This window comes from Theropithecus gelada, chromosome 15 (genome assembly GCF_003255815.1).
Source record: "Theropithecus gelada isolate Dixy chromosome 15, Tgel_1.0, whole genome shotgun sequence".
Taxonomy (NCBI): Eukaryota; Metazoa; Chordata; class Mammalia; order Primates; family Cercopithecidae; genus Theropithecus; species Theropithecus gelada.
In genome coordinates this window covers 90,308,569-90,325,522 of record NC_037683.1, presented here as the reverse complement: position 1 = coordinate 90,325,522, position 16,954 = coordinate 90,308,569, and the positions used below count along the sequence as shown (strand labels likewise).

The 16,954-nt window shown below is 40.9% G+C and overlaps 1 protein-coding gene across 6 annotated transcripts in view; it reads left to right on the top strand.

The window, feature by feature from the left end:
* Window positions 1-16,954, top strand: part of PRUNE2 (prune homolog 2) — a 293,604-nt gene that overhangs the window by 30,861 nt on the left and 245,789 nt on the right. The gene's annotated exons all lie outside the window — the stretch shown is intronic.

Genomic DNA, 16,954 nt, shown 5'->3' with positions numbered 1-16,954 from the left:
GGGTTTGAGAGCAGACAACCGGTCTGACCAAAATTTATTAGGTAGGAATTTCCCTTGTCCTAATAGGCCTGGGAGCACTACAGGAGACCAGGGCTTATTTCACCCCTTATCTGCAACCATAAAAGACAGATATTCCCAGAGCAGCCATTTTAGAGACCTACCCCTGGGAACGCATTCTCTTTCTCAGGGATGTTCCTTGCTGAGAAAAAGAATTCAGTGATATTTCTCCTATTTGCTTTTGAAAGAAGAGAAATATGGCTCTGTTCCACCCCGCTCTCAGGCAGCCAGACCTAATGGTTATCTCCCTTGTTCCCTGAATATCACTGTCATCCTGTTCTTTTTTCAAGGTGCCCAGATTTCATATTATTTAAACACACATGCTTTGCGAACAATTTGTGCAGTTAACACAACCATCACAGGGTCCTGAGGCGACATACATCCTCAGCTTACGAAGATGATGGGGTTAAGAGATTAAAGTAAAGACAGGCATAGGAAATCACAAGAGTATTGATTGGGGAAGTGATAAATGTCCATGAAATCTTCACAATTTATGTTCAGAGATTGCAGTAAAGACAGGTGTAAGAAATTATAAAAGTATTGATTTGGGGAACTAATAAATGTCCATGAAATCTTTTTATGTTCTTCTGCCATGGCTTCAGCTGGTCCCTCTGTTTGGGGTCCCTGACTTCTCGCAACAGAGACCAGCCTGGCCAATATGGTAAAACCCCATCTCTCCTAAAAATACAAAAATTAGCCAGGTGTGTTGGTGCGTGCCTGTAGTCCCAGCTACTCGGGAGGCTGAGGGAGGAGAATCACTTGAACCTGGGAGGCAGAGGTTGCAGTGAGCCGAGATCATGCCACTGCACTCCCGCCTGGGTGACAGAGCGAGATTGTTTCAACAAACAAACAAACAAAAAACACAGAGCTTTCCCTCAAGTTGCTCACAGTTTAGGACAAGTAAATATGATCACATCTATTTACAACCCAGAAATCTCCCATACTGAAGAGTATTAAAGGTGGTATGGGTGGGGAGGTCAGTAGAGATTTCACAGAAAAAAGTGATATTTGAGCAGAGTTTTGAAAGAAGAGTCACAGTTCACTAGGCAGACAATGGGGAAGGGACGTCTAGGTAGAGGGAAGGGCTGGTGCAAAGGCTTGGGGGTTGAAAAGTGTGTGAGATTAGAACCTGGAATACAGGTGCTGTCTGTATGGCTGAAACATGCTGGGGTGTGTGTAGCGGGAGAAAAGCTTGGAAAAAAAGCCGAAGAAGTATAGATTTTTTGGAGGTAGATTATAGCAGAAAGGTCATTGACAAGAAAATAGGTTGTATGCAAGTAGAATTATTGTTTTATAATTTGTTACTGACATTTTGGTGTTGACTCATTATTTATTAATGTGGTCCCCTGCACTACAACACTACCCCAGCCAATTTTTGATCTCATCTTGTGATAGTTAATATACTTGTCTGCTGCAAATTCATTCTACCCTTTTAAGAAATTTCTTCCTTTATTCTTCTCTCATGCTCTGGTTCTGAGGCAATGCTTGAGCCTGTAGTTCTTAGCATTATTTCTATTAGGTTTGCGAACCCTCTTATTAAAATTTGTGTCTGGTTCCTTTAAATCCTTAATTATAAATTAAGCAGCAATACCAAATGAAGTTGGAGTGATGGGATGGAAAATGTCAACTGTCTTTTTCCTATTAGACTGACCTATGGATATATCTCAGTTTTTTTTTTTTAAGTTTTCATTTCTTTTTAATGTCAAGACAACTTAATAAAGCTCCGTCTAGAGTTTTAACTTAATGGCTGTCAGAATCAGTCTTGATAATTGCTTCTTTTGGGTTATCTGCACGTCGTCTTTCCATCGGTAACAAAATCAATACTGACACCACTTCAGAGCATTAGACTCCCCAACGTGCTTTCATGTGCACTTTTTAAATGGTTTGACCAGCAACCCTCTGAATTTCACAGAATATTATTATTATTTTCCAGCATAACAGGTGAGGAAACAGAGACTTAGCCTCATTAAAAATTTGCTGTACTAATGATTTTTTTTATATTTACTATGGCTGGTATTTTATGTGACTCTTTGAGAGACAGTAAGTTCTCCTTCCTTTTAAAACCGTCAATAATGGAGCCACCAAAGCCAAAGCTTTAAGTGCTGGTGTGGCCTTTTGGTACTCATGATTAAGATCACATTTATTTGTAGTAATAATTCAGGATTACATCTCCCAAAGAGATGTACTGAGCAAGCACTGCAGTGACAAGATAAGTTGCCCTGTTTTGTTCCATATGTCTGTGCTCTAAGTATTCCATAGTTTTAATTGGTTCCCTGCAGAATAACATTTACAAGCATATGGTATGGAAAATGCTGACTGCTTTTGTTATCATGTATTTTAGTACTTGTGGTGGCCCCAGTTCACTTAGCCTTTAAATGTGATTATGAGGTTATTTAATGCACTTTATGGAGTACTTTTCCTTAACCTGCTTACCAAGTGTTAAATGCCATCGATATTGTGTATTGGGTAGCCCGTCCGTAGTTAGCCAGAGCACGAATTCACAAAAACTTTCATCATGGGTTTGTGCTGCAAGGATGCTCTCTCTCTCTCCTCGCCTCATATGCAGTTTTCAAAGGCACTGCGAGGCTGCCTTCAATTATGCTTGAGAGTAAGGCGTGCTGTTGGGAGCCCGAAAGAGCCAAGAGGCACACAATAGAGCTCTCTGGCGCCTCGTTTGGGAGATTTACCAGTGATCCCTTGAAAAGGGAAAAGGGATTACAGATGTGAAATTAGACACAAAGACTGAAGAGGGGACCAGCTGTATTTTTGGATATTAGAGTTACTTTGGCACTTGGGTGGTTTCCTCAGGGAGTACGGTGGCAGAGTGCAGTTGAATTATTAATATTTCTGAGACTATGTACAAGACTTCTTTTAAAAAAAACTTTTATTATGGAAAATTTAAAACATATACAAAAGTGGAAAAAACTGCGTAATTAATCCTCAGTGGACCTATGACTTAGTGTATTAGCTTTCTAGGGATGATGTAACAAACCACCAAAATTAGAGTGGCTTAAACAACACAAATTTACTGTCTAACAGCTCTGGAGGCTGGAAGTTCAAGATCAAGATGTTGGCAGGGCCAGGCTTCCTCTGAAGGCACTGGGGAGGGATCTGTTCCAGGCCTCTCTCCCAGCTCTTGGTGGTCTCAGACGATCCTTGGTTTGTGGATGGGCTTCTCCCTGTGTCTTCACATCACCTTCCCTCTGTTCACATCCCTGTGTTTAAATTTCCCCTTTTCATAAGGTCACAGTCATGTTAGATAAGGGTCCATCTAATGACAGCATTTCAGCTTAACTAATTACATCTGCATGACCCCAGGTCCAAATAAGCTTACATTCTGAGGCACTGGGGGTTAGGACCCCAACATATTGTATTGGGGAAGCACATAATCCATACTGCTTACCTTGAATAATTATCAGTGTTTTGCTAATCTTGTTTCATCTGTTCCTTACCACACATGTACACTTTTGTTTCCTGTGGTATTTTAAAACAAACCACAGACGTATCATTTTACCTGTAAGTTCTTCAGTATGTATCTCTGACCAATACAGAGTTTTGAAGTGTGAGGGGGTGTGTGTGTGTGTGTGTTGTGTGTATGTTTTCCATAGTCATCATGTAAAATTTTTTTTAACTTAATGAGAAGCATGAAAAGAAGAGTAAAGGCTCCTGCTACTCTTCAGCCTGGGAAACTCTTATCTTTCTTCCCTTGAAGAAAGGCAAAAGTAACCTCCTCTGTGAAGCCTTCCCAACACTTAGGGCAATTAATGGCTCCTGTCCTCTGTGCCCCCAGGCTGTTCTTCTGTGACTTGTAATGTATAAGTAATTGTACTGTATTTGTAACAGGGTGCAGCAGAGATGAAAAAAGACTGGCTTTTGTGCATCATCGCTCTGTCTCTCTTCCTCCACTTCTTAGAAGAGACGTTTCTAGAAGCCCACTGAGGGTCAAGGAGCTGAGGAGGAGCTCAGGGAGGGGGTGCGGTGGGGAGAGTTTGGAATATGCACGTGAGGATGCTTGGATGGTGGGTCTTGCAGACGCTGCACCCTCAGTGGAGGTTGCTGGCCATGAGGGCAGTGTTCTAGGGCCTACCCTTCCAGGTGCCAAGGGCTTTTGTGGGTATGGCGTGGTATCTGTTTCTGTTGTTTCTAGGTGGGGCCAAACAACAGAAGCCTTCTATATATGCAGGTGTTTGTGGTCATCTGTATAAATGTTGACTATTTTCATTTTTTTTTTTACAATGTCACTACCTACAGTGTAATTTTAAAAAATTGTCGTAGTAACTAGGCTGGGTGTGGTAGCTCACACCTGTAATCCCAGCACTTTGGGGGGCTGAAGCAGGCAGATTGCTTGAGGCCAGGAGTTTGAGGCCAGTCTGGGCAACATGGTGAAACCTCATCTCTACTAAAACTACAAAAATTGGCCAGGCGGTGTGGCATGTACCTGTAGTCCCAGCTACCTGGGAGGCTGAGGCAGGAGAATCACTTGAAACTGGGAGGTGGAGGTTGCAGTAGCCTGAGATTGCACCCCTGCACTCCAGCCTGGGCAACAGAGTGAGACTCTGTCTTAAAAAATTGTCATAGTAATTTATATTTGCCTCATTTGCCCCAAGATAATCAAGATTGATCACTGTTAAGTTTAAAAACACATATAAAATGGCTAGCAGATAGCGTGAGGAAGGGCTGAGCAGGGCCTTGGAGGCCCAGGATTAGCAAAGCACTAGACACAGCTGTTAGCAAACATAGTACAGTTATCTCTTGGTTTCCACAGGCAGCTGGTTCCAGGACCCTCCCTGGATACCAAAATCCATTGATGCTCAAGTCCTTGATATAAAATTAACTAGTATTTGCATATAACCAACATGCTTCCTCCTGTATACATTAAATCATCTCTAGATTACTAATAATACCTAAAACAATGTAAATGCTATGTAAATTGTTGAAGGAATAATGACAAGAAAAAAAGTCTGCATATGTTCAGCACAGATACAACCATCCATTTTTTGTTTTTCTTTGAGTGTCTTTTATGCCTGGTTGGTTGAATCCATGAATGTCGAACCCAGGGATATGGGTGGCTGGCAGAGAGCGAGGTGGTCCTTAAATGCACAGGCTTTGGTGACCTCATTCTAGGACAGTCACAGTCTATATGGACCAAATTTATCTGTCACATAGGGGTAATGTAGGACTCCCACACAGGGGTCTGAGAATTTTGTGAAATGATGCCAGGCTCAGAGAAACAACATGACCCATGGTAGCTGCCCAGCCATTGCTCTGTAGGCACCATTCACTTTGGATTTTATGTGAATGGCACTCCCGGAGTTGAGCAATGGCGAGGTACTCTTTGCTGCCATATTGTTATTAACTGGTTGTTGCCACTTAGGTTTCTGTCTTCAGTTATGGGGATTTACCAGCCAGGGAGTGGGAAAGAGGACCTCCCTCTCTGATGATGTCAGACCTGACTGTCTTCTCTTGCCCTCACTCCACATCTTACTGTCAACACCCCCTACCACACATCTGGAATCCAATCCATTGAGGATTTTTTTTAGCATGTTCTCCCTCCTTTCCACTCTGAGACTCTAAAGAGGGAACTAAATTATCAGCAGATTAAATTATGAGTGTATTAAAAAGTTACTCCTTGTTGCAAAGAAAAAGAAAGAGTTGGGGAGTCTTGCTCTCTTCTTTTGATAAAAATTTGTATTTAATAGGACCTATTTTACAGCTGTTTATTATGGCAAAAGATTTGGGTGATCTGATGCATTTTTATTATGTATTGTTAAGGTTTTCATAATATTTAAAAATCTTTCTCATGTGTTAATCTCTGGATATGTACTTTCTATTCAAAGTCCAATAAAGAAAGTAAAGCAACAAACTATTCTTCTACTGTAACAGCTTCCTTTTTAATGTGGCTGATTTATTTAGAACATCAAGATAGAAAATATTTCTGTATTAAAGATCTCTTCCATAATCTATTTAGTTAATTATCTCCCTTAGAATTACAAAAATAAAATTCAAATTGATAATATCAAAAAATTTTCCAATTGGTGTCAGGCTCTGGAGACCCAAGTGAATTCTCCTCATAGAAGAGAGAAGACAAAAGGAAAATGTCTGAGCAACTCAAAAATTGGTTATTTACTACTTAGAATCATAAAACCATATTTTCCCAAGGTGGGAAGCCTCTGATGCTTAGAATACTTTAAACTTTCCGTGATACATGCTCTTAATAGAGCATGATACTCAGTTTATGTCAACATGTTTATGCTTTTAAAATATCAGTGGAATAATATGGAATTTATATATGCATGCATTTCTATATCTCGCTGCATCTGCATTTACTTTCTATTGCACTGTTCTCTGCCATAAAATGTATATTTTAATAAACCTTTGTTGAATATCTACTGTGCACCAGATAGTTTAGTTTTAAAAGAGTTTTCTATTTTGCAAAATATTTTGAAAGAGAGAGAGAAAGAGAGAGAGAGAGAATGATCCTGACAGGTCACCTGGAAGGTGAGAGTTCTTCTGTCACTGAAAAACATACAGTGTAATAAATAATGGCATCATTAAAAACTGTCATCTTTGCAAAGTACAGTAATTGCTCTGCAGATCCCTTCCTTGTGAACCTGCATACCTGCACCGTGCTGGAAATGATCTTCTCCTCCCTCCCGCTTCCAGCCGCTTATCTATTCATTACTGTCAGGTCTGAGTGGGTTTCAGACATGCCAGGTGTGTGGTGTCACCGGCCTGACGTCCATTCCAAATGCAGACATTTACACTCACAAGTATTAAAGCAATAGATCTTCCTTATGACAACAAAAAGCTGACTGCAGAAAAGCAAAGCTTCTGGGAAAAGTCTTTGAGCGCATCTTGGCTTGTTCATGGGGGGAGAAGACCTGACTAATTAGCTCCAGCCCTTCTAATCTGAAGGAGCAGAAATAATTAAAGTATCTGGGGCAACCGGTGCCACACGGCAGCAGGCTACAACAGAAGGGGCGACACGGTAAGAGGACGTGATCTTAACACAAGCTCCCAAAAGAAAGTTCTGGGAACTTTCCCCCACAAGGATCTATTAAAGTAAAATTAAGATATTTATGAATCACAATTTTTTAAATAAAATGAAAACACTTTAATCTAGAATAGAAGGGAAATTCCAACAAAAATTAGGGCTGCTTAATTATTAAGGTACTAGCCTTCAGGGCAAATTTGAGAAGTCATAACAATTTTTTCTGATTGCTATTGCATTTTGAGGCTGAGTCAGCTGTTGACCTGGGCAGAAGTCCTTTGTCTTAGAGACACTGCTGTGAATGATCATGTACATGTGATTGTGTAAATATTAGAGGAGAAGGGAGGGTTCTATCCTGCCGAATTCCCTAATGGATGTTAACTAACTTCTGTGGTCCTCCATATGCACCTTGTTCAGGGGGTTGCTAGGAATGGTGGGCACAGTAAACCAGCTCAGACCTGAGCGTGTGTGTGGACACCTGCAAGACAGCCTCATGGCACGTGTCTGTGCAAAGATGTACAGTTTGTTTTTCAGAAGACTCTGTATTTTAAGTGGAGGGCTTGGAAACGTGTTTGGAAGAGTGGAAAAAGACAGGTGGAAGAGTTTCGAATGGTATCATAGCTTTGTTATTTTGGATCTTTTTTCTTTGCTTTTGATACAAGTTACTGTAAATGTCCTATGCCACCATTTACTGCCTGTCATGTATGTACTGAATCATATGAGGCTTTTTTCTTGATATATTGTCAGGAAACAGTTAATAAAGAAATCCCATTTACACTCACCTCACATATAGAGTGGGTTTCTTTTTCCTGTCTATGGGAAAAAGGAATGACACGAAAAGCAGGAAGCATGCCTGAGTGCTCTAGTGAAGTAAGATTGGAACCAGAATTTGGGGCTATTTCTCCACATCTTATTGTTTTTGTCTTAATTTGTAGCCAGGATAAATATTTAGATACATGTACACATGAGCCTAATAATAACATTAGGCTGTCAAGATTAAGAGAAGAAAAGCAAACCCGGCCAGGCGCGGTGGCTCATGCCTGTAATCCCAGCACTTTGGAAGGCCAAGGTGGGTGGATCACGAGGTCAGCAGTTCGAGACCAGCCTGACCAACATGGTGAAACCCCCTCTCTGCTAAAAATACACAAAAAAATTAACTGGGCATGATAGTACATGCCTGTAATCCTGGCTACTCGGGAGGCTGAGGCAGGAAAATTGCTTGAACCCAGGAGTTGGAGGTTGCAGTGAGCTGAGATCGTACCATTGCACTCCAGCCTGAGTACAGTGGAATAAAAAAAAAAAAAAAAAGAGCAAAACCACAAAAAGCAAAGCAAGGTGAGGGTTCCCAGTCTTTAATTTTCCTCAGTCATTTTTCTGATACTGAATCAACCTGACATCTCTTAGAAGTATTGCTGATGTAGCCTTAAATTCTAGATCCACTGAGAACAATTTCCTTGTTCAGTTGTATCACAGGAGATAGTGTTTGAATCATGTCAGGGTGGTGTGTGATCATTTTGCGTGGTCTGACGTGGTTCGTTTTTTTCTTTGTTTGGGTACCCATGGTGTCATAAACACACTGTTGTTCTCCCCTACCCTCTCCCCGTAAGACAAAAGATAAAAAAGAATGCCATGAACAGCTGAAACACCTGCCAGGGTGGGGGGTTGGTGGTGTGGGAGAGGACAGAGCAGTTGGTGGGGGAGGAGAAAGGTGCATGGGATGGCAGACAACACATTCCCTTGTTTTCGCTACTTTAACCTCAGCCTGGGCTATAGCTGCCCAGGAACTCAGAATTTGGGCTTCTTATTTATTGCTTTGATTTACTCTTTCAACAAATATTTAGTTGACTAATACCAGGCACAAGTCTGACTGCTGATTCACCTCCACAGATTGAAACCAGAGACATGACCTGTTGCCAAGAATGTTCACACGGGGGCCTGGGCTGTTCACAGCACAGGGCAGAAAGGGCATTCCCTTCCTCCTCCCTCCCTTCCGCCCATCCACTCCCTCTCTCCCTCTTACCTTCCTCCCTGCTTCCCTCCCTCTCTTCCTCTTCTTTCCTTCCATTCTTTCTCTCTCTCTCTCTCTCTCTCGCTGTCTTTTCTTTCCCTTCCTCCTTCCTTACCCACTTCCTTCCTTCCTCTTACACCTTCCTCCCTCCCTCCCTCCCTCTCGCCCACCCTCCCTTCCTTTCCTTCCTTCCTTCCTTCCTTCCTTTTTTATTACTTAAGTTTTCAAACATATGTCAGCAGAGAAGACAAAGAGAATGCCACGTTCCCATCTCCCAGCTTCAAAAATCGCCAACATTTTGCAAAAAGGGCTCAAGTTGAATATTTAACAACCCTTGGGGAAGGCAGGTGTATGTCTTGTTGTCATTCTGCTTATGAATAGCAGTAGGAAGTTCTTTGAACTTTACAAAATATTTCCCACATTTTGTCAGCCGAATGAGACACTATAATAACTACAAAATATCACAAAAAGCACTATATGAAGTTTTGGAATTTGTTAGAAATCACTGTATGTAAAATCAGTGCCTAAGGGCAAAACCCCTGTCCCTCTGATTATTAATACAACGGATACAGTTTTTGTCTTGAAATCATTTAAACTTCAATTTCAGAGTGACTTTATGCTAGACATGCATTGCTCATGCAAGGGTTGGGGAGAGAGCTAAGAAACACCCGGTAGCTAATTAGAATTATGCCCTTCTAATTTGGTGGTTTCTGTATCTATGTTAGGCCCCAGGATTGGGCCTGCTGGATGTACATGTACTAATAGCAAGTCATGTTTTGGTAGAGTTCAATAGTGTATCTGTGCATACTGCTTGAGATATTTAAAAATGAAATTATTGCAATTGCTATATCTTCAGAATAATAGATGAATTAGAATGTGGTAGCAACTCAGAAGTGAAGAATCTTGTCTTGAGAGAAAAGAGGAAAATATGTGATGACTTAATACTCATAAAATCCATTACTTTATAAAATCATTTTAATTCAGTTTTGGAACTTTAGACCATGAAGTGGGCAGAATGCACATGTTATAATGCTCTGGGGTGTGTGTGTGTGTGTGTGTGTGTGTGTGTGTGTGTATATCTGTGTGAGTGTGTGTGTGTGTATATGTGTGTGTGTGTATGTATGTGTGTCTGTGTGTGTATGTATCTGTGTGAGTGTATGTGTGTAGGGAGAAAGAAAGGGAGAGAAAGTGAGAGCCTGCTAAGCTTGAGACAGGAGTGGTTATTTGCAGCCTGTAGTATAACTTTTGACTTTTGTGCTATTAACAAGGTTTTATCCCATGATACTGTTATTTCATAAGAACATGACAAAGACATTTTAAGAATGTTGAAAAGTGGCCGGGCACGGTGGCTCAAGCCTATAATCCCAGCACTTTGGGAGGCCGAGACGGGCGGATCATGAGGTCAGGAGATCGAGACCATCCTGGCTAACATGGTGAAACCCCGTCTCTACTAAAAATACAAAAAATTAGCTGGGCGTGGTGGGGGGGGTGCCTGTAGTCCCAGCTACTCGGGAAGCTGAGGCAGGAGAGTGGCATAAACCCGGGAGGCAGAGCTTGCAGTGAGCTGAGATCCAGCCACTGCACTCCAGCCTGGGCGACAGAGCCAGACTCTGTCTCAAAAAAAAAAAAAAAAAAGAATGTTAAAAATTATCTTTTGCCCAACTGTTATATCTGGTATTATCGTTTTCACTAACAAAAATTGATTGGAGCCTCTCCTGTGTGAAGCACACTGCCTTAGGAAGTCTTGGGGACACAAAGACTTGAGGATCTCAGTTGGCTGACCTGTAAAAACCAGTCTCTAACCCCTGTTCATTGTACAGTGAGATTAGTAACAGTCTTTTGAATACATTCTCTTAATGAATATATTTATTTCTCAATTCTACTATGTATTACTATACCAGAATATAAGGAACATTGTAAAACATTTTATTGTTTATTTTTATTTTTGTAGCAGCGGGGTCTCACTATGTTGCCCAGGCTGGTCTCGAACTCCTGGCCTCAAGCAATCCTCCTGCCTCAGCCTCTCACAGTGCTGGTATTACCGGCATGAGCCACCATTTCTGGCTGTAAACATATTTTAAAAAACAGAAAATGTAAAAGGATGACATAAATAGGTATCTGCATTGTTTCTTCTCTAACACTGAGGTGCACTACCTCATTTTGGAAATCACTGAAGGGTTTCAGCTGAGTGAATCCTGAGGCCTCTGCTAACACTGAGCTTCAACAAATCTAAACAACGTAACAGCAATTCTCTGACATTGTGCTTGATCTAGAACAACTCAAGCAGTCCTTTCCAAAAACAGTCGCAGATATAGTCTGCAGTTGACAGGGGCCGCATGGTCCTTGGGAGCATGTCATGGGTCCTCTTTCAGGCAATTGTTCCCAAACCTGGCTGCTCATGACAATCAGTCGTAATATTTCTGTCCATCTGATGAGCCAAAAAAAAAAAAGACATTTTATTGTTGGTCTAATTTGCATTTTCATGACTACTAATGAGACTATCTTTTCATATGTTCTTTTCTTTTTCTCTTAATTGCCCCGATCACATCCATTACTGATGATTCCCCTGGGTTGTTTGTCTTTTTAAAAATCAATATATAGGAACCCTTTGTATGTTAGGAATATTGCTTTTAATGGCAGAATGGTACAAATATTATCATCCACTCTGTTATTTGCCTTTTATCATTCTTTTTGGTGCTATTGTCCTACCAAAATTTTCTTACTTTTAAAGACATTTAATAATGAAATGTTTGACATCTTAGATTTTTATTTATGTATTTATGTATCTATTTATTTATTTAGGATCCAGGGGATACATGTGCAGGTTTGTTACATGGGTGTATTAGGTGATGCTGAGGTTTAGGATACAGATGGTCCTGTCACCTAGGTAGTGAGCATAGTACCCAATAGGTAGCTTTTCAGCCCACTCCCTCCTTCCTCTTCCCCCTCTAGTAGACCCCAGTGTCTGTTGTTCCCATATTCACATCCATGTATAGTCAATGTTTAGCTCCCACTTAAAAGTGAGAACATGTAGTACTTGATTTTCTGTTCTTGCGTTAATTTGCTTAGAATAATGTCCTCCATCCAGCTCCATACATTTTGCTGCAAAGAACATGATTTTGTTCTGTTTTATGTCTGCGTAGTATTCCATGGCATATATGTACCACATTTTATTTATCCAATCCACCATTGATGGGCACCTAGATTGATTCCATGTCTTTGCTATTGGGAATGGCGCTGTGATTAACAAATACGTGCATGTGTCTTTGTGGTAGAATGATTTCTTTTCTTTTCTTTTCTTTTGGGTGTATATCTAGTAATGGGATTGTTGGGTCAAATGGTAGTTCTGTTTAAAGTTCTTTGAGAAATCTCCAAGCTGATTTCCACAGTGGCTGAACTAATTTGCATTCCCACCAACAGTGACAGTTTAGATTTAATTTTAAGTTTCATTATCATTTTGACATGAGGCAAAACAGAGGAGCAAATGCAGTCCATTCAAGAGCTAGGGAATCTAGGCTGCTCTTAGCTCAGTCTGAAGTGTATTGTTGCAACATTTTCAGGAAGCAAAGTAGGTAGATTGGGGAAAATATTGTACAGAGTGTGCTGCTGTTGTTTAGGACTCAAATGATAATGTCATATTAAATAATGCATGCTTATTGCATACTTAATGCAACTTTATTGAACAAGTTGTTCCATAGATGCCCAAGGCCAGAAAACAAAATAGTTTTTTATTGATGTTACCAGAGTTGAATATGTTAATAATATTTTAGCAGTTTAACTCAATGAGAATAGGATAAACATCCCAAAAGATACACAGAGAAAAATTCACAAATAATATGTTTATGTGAAGACACTGTTTTTATGTCCATATATAAAAGTGATCTAAAACACTCATAATCACAATAAACATGCATTATACAATATTACCTATCACCATGATAATGCTCAAATACACAAGGTTTGAAAACTAGGTATTTTTATGGATGGGAAGGTAAATTTCTGTAATTTTCTGGTGAACGTTAAAATACATTCTTTGACCCAGAAATTTAAGATCCAGGAATTTATCCTGAAGAGATAACTAGGGATAGATACAAAAATTATCTTCCAAAGTATTCACTGCAGTTTTATTTATACCACAAAAGTTAAAATATTACAAATTTAATCTCTAACAATAGAGGATTGACTAAAGCATGGCGATCCATATTAATACTATATACATTAAATGTGATCACTCATTCATTCATTCACTTTTTTCAGTAGTTATTGAACACTTACCATGTACAAAGCAGTAGGCTGGCAGCTGGAGTTACAAAAGCAAACAAAAGTCACCTATGGTCACAACAAGATTTAATTTTAGAAGTTGAAAATAATACTTAGAGTGCTGTTAATTTTAAAAAGAGAAGTTAAAAAATATGTGTAATAGGATCACACTATTGCAAAAGAGAGCACTCATAGAAGTATAGAAAAAAGATGAGAAGGAATACATTCAATATAGTAATTAACTGGGAATTAGGGGCTTTTTGTGAGTTTCTACAAACGTTTTATAATGAACATAGTTTATGAAGTCTTTAACATATAAACCTTAGGTGACGTGAGTGTAGGGTTCTATGTGTGTGTGGCGGGGATATTCTTTCTCATTTGGGCTTTAAAACTCTTGGACTGCCTTTGCTGTTGATCATTTAGTAGCAGAAGCTCTTCTAGCTTTTCCTAAGGCTCAGTTGTTTGTTAGGTGGTTTTGCATGACTCAAACCTGGAGGCCCGAGCACAGTGAAAGGACACAGACAGCACAAGGTCAGAAGACACAGGAAAGGATTTGGGAACTAGATACATGTTCACAGGAGGCTAAATGAAAAAGACTGCAGCTCTTTTTTTTTCTGCCTCCCAGGTTCAAGTGATTCTCCTGCCTTAGGCTCCTAAGTAGCTGGGATTACAGGCATGTGCCACCAGGCCTTGCTAATTTTGTACTTTTAGTAGAGATGGGGTTTCACCATGTTGGTTAGGCTGGTCTCGAACTTCTGACCTCAGGTGATCCGCCTGCCTCGGCCTCCCAAAGTGCTGGGATTACAGGCGTGAGCCACCGCGCCTGGCCAAGATTGCAGCTCTTGAGCCTCAAAAAGGAAAGGTGAAGAGATTATAAAGATCTGTGAAACCACGGAGGTCAAACTCCTAGAATAGGGCACCTGTTTAAGCTAGAAGGAACCAGTGGGTAATAAAAGCATGCATCTCCCCGCAACAGTGGGATGGCTGGAAAATGAAAACATCTCAGGAGGCTATGCAGGACACTTCCCTTAGGGGTCCTTCAGGGAAGTTAAAGCTAATAGGAACACAACAGCAGTATGTCTATTCCTTAGCAAAGTTCAAGCCCTTCCCATAACACTAACCTTGTCAATTTTTGTTAGTATTTACAAGTACAGTTTCCATTTTTGAACAAGGAGGGGATCAGTTCAAGGAAATGACTATTACTGCCTTAAAACAAATATGAGCAAAAGCAGTTCAGCCTGCACACAGTAAGTGTTCAATAACTCAGCTATGCAAAGACAAGAGTTTAGACACCCCTGTGAGTTCATCCCCAGCCAATCAATTGTTTCAGCTTTCCAGCCCCTGCCTGCTAAAGTACCCTTAAAAACCCTAGCCTCAGGCTGGGCGCAGTGGCTCACGCTTGTAATCCCAGGACTTTGGGAGGCCTAGGCTGGTGGATCACCTGAGGTCAGGAGTTCGAGACCAGCCTGGCCAAAATGGTGAAATCCTGTCTCTACTAAAAAGAAAAATTAGCTAGGCTATGGTGGTGGGCACCTGTAATCCCAGCTACTTGGGAAGCTGAGGCAGGAGAATTGCTTGAACCCGGGAGGTTGCAGTGAGCCGAGATCGCACCATTGTGCTCCAGCCTGGGCAACAAGAGTGAAACTCCGTCTCAAAACAAACAAACAAACAAACAAACACCCTAGCCTCTGAATTCTTGGGGAGGCAGATTTGAGAAATACCTCCTGACTTCTCACTTGGCTGGCCCTGTGATGATTAAACTCTTTCTTTGCTGATATATTTGCTATTCTCGGTGCATTGGTTTTTCTGGGCAGCGGGCAAGGAGAACCCATAGGATTGGGACATTTTATTGAAAGGTTTATGGCAGCAGCAACCTTGCTTCTAAGCAGGTGGGGGAAGGAAAGAGCAAATGGAGGTGCCTAGGCTTATAGGAGGGCCCAGGAAGCCCTCTTTCTGGTCAGTTCTTCTGGGTGACTTGAAAGTGCTTTTGCCTAACAAGTGCAGCTTCATTTAATGGGCCGTTGAATCTGAATATGTAGGCATTTTGTGGACTTTTAAAAAGAGATAAAAAGTTAAGAAGTCTCATTTTAGTGGTATATAGGATTACACTTTGAAAGCATATTAAAGTGATTTGAAATACTGGCATAGTCAATATTTCTTTTTTACATTGATTATGGAAAGATTCTGTCCATCTATTTTGGAAGTGTATCTAGATAACAAAGCAGTGTAGTATCTCTTTCAATCCATTATCATATTTCATTTTGTATTGGGTTTGGGCAGCACTGGGTTTAGGCATTCACAAAGGGTTGCCTGTCTTTTGAGATTCCTTGATGCTTGGTGTGCTTGTGTTGGTTGATATTAGGGCATGGATATTTACTCAGTAGACTCAGTCCCTCCAGCCTAGGAGTTTACAGAGTCACATTTGGAAAATGTATACACTAGGCAATAATTATTTGCTGAACATGCTGGACCTGCTCTCACCTCAGGGCCTTGGGACCCACTCTTCCCTTGGCCTGAGACACCCTTAATCCCACTTCCCTACCCTACAGACCTTCACTCAAATGCCACTTTCTTTTTCTTTTTCTTTTTCTTTTCTTTTTTTAAATTATACTCTAAGTTCTGGGATACATGTGCAGAACATGCAGGTTTGTTACATAGGTATACATGTGCCTCATTGGTTTGCTGCACCCATCAACCGGTCATCTACATTAGGTGTTTCTCCTAATGCTCTCCCTCCCCCAGCCCTCCAGCCCCCGACAGGCCCATTGTGTGACGTTCCCCTCCCTGTGTCCATGTGTTCTCATTGTTCAACTCCCACTTATGAGTGAGAACATGCAGTGTTTGATTTTCTGTTCTTGTGTTAGTTTGCTGAGAATGATGGTTTCAGCTTCATCCATGTCCCTGCAAAGGCCAAGAACTCATCCTTTTTTATGGCTGCATAGTATTCCATGGTGTATATGTGCCACATTTTCTTTATACAGTTGATCATTGATGGGCATCAAATGCCACTTTCTAATGAGCCTCGCCTCAGCATATGCCATTCCCCATTTCATGATTTCTTCTTCTCCATTTAAATTATCTGATTATTTGGTTCATCAGTTCTCCATGCACTAAATTGCAAGTGCAGTGAGGGATGGGATTTTTGTCCATTTGGTTTATTGCTATATCCTCAGAGCCTAGAACAGTGCCTGGCACAAGCAGGTTTTTATTGTTTGGGTGACAATAGTAAATCGAATTGATGAAACTGTACATTTTTCCTCATTATTATTGTCCCTTTTATTTAGGCGTGATTTGTCTGTTTGTGAATCATCCATAGCACAATTTGAACTGTATCAAGGGACATCAGTATTAAGATTGAGCACCTGTGAGTCTCTGAATATGTGGAGATGTGAGATAGGAAGGGCCCACGGATCTTCAGTGAGGAGTGCAGAGGATCTTTGGGGTCAGGAGTCTCTCTTGGGTTCTGTGAACTAGTTGGTTTCACTTGCTGCCCCTACAGATGGGCCCATTCCCTCAGGGTGCACCAGAACCATGGGGACCTCCCATTACCTGCCCCAGATGCCTGAAATCAGTCCCCAGACTTTTCTGCCTTGGCTGGACCCCTGTGTTTGCTCTGTTTGCACGGCCAAGGTCATTTG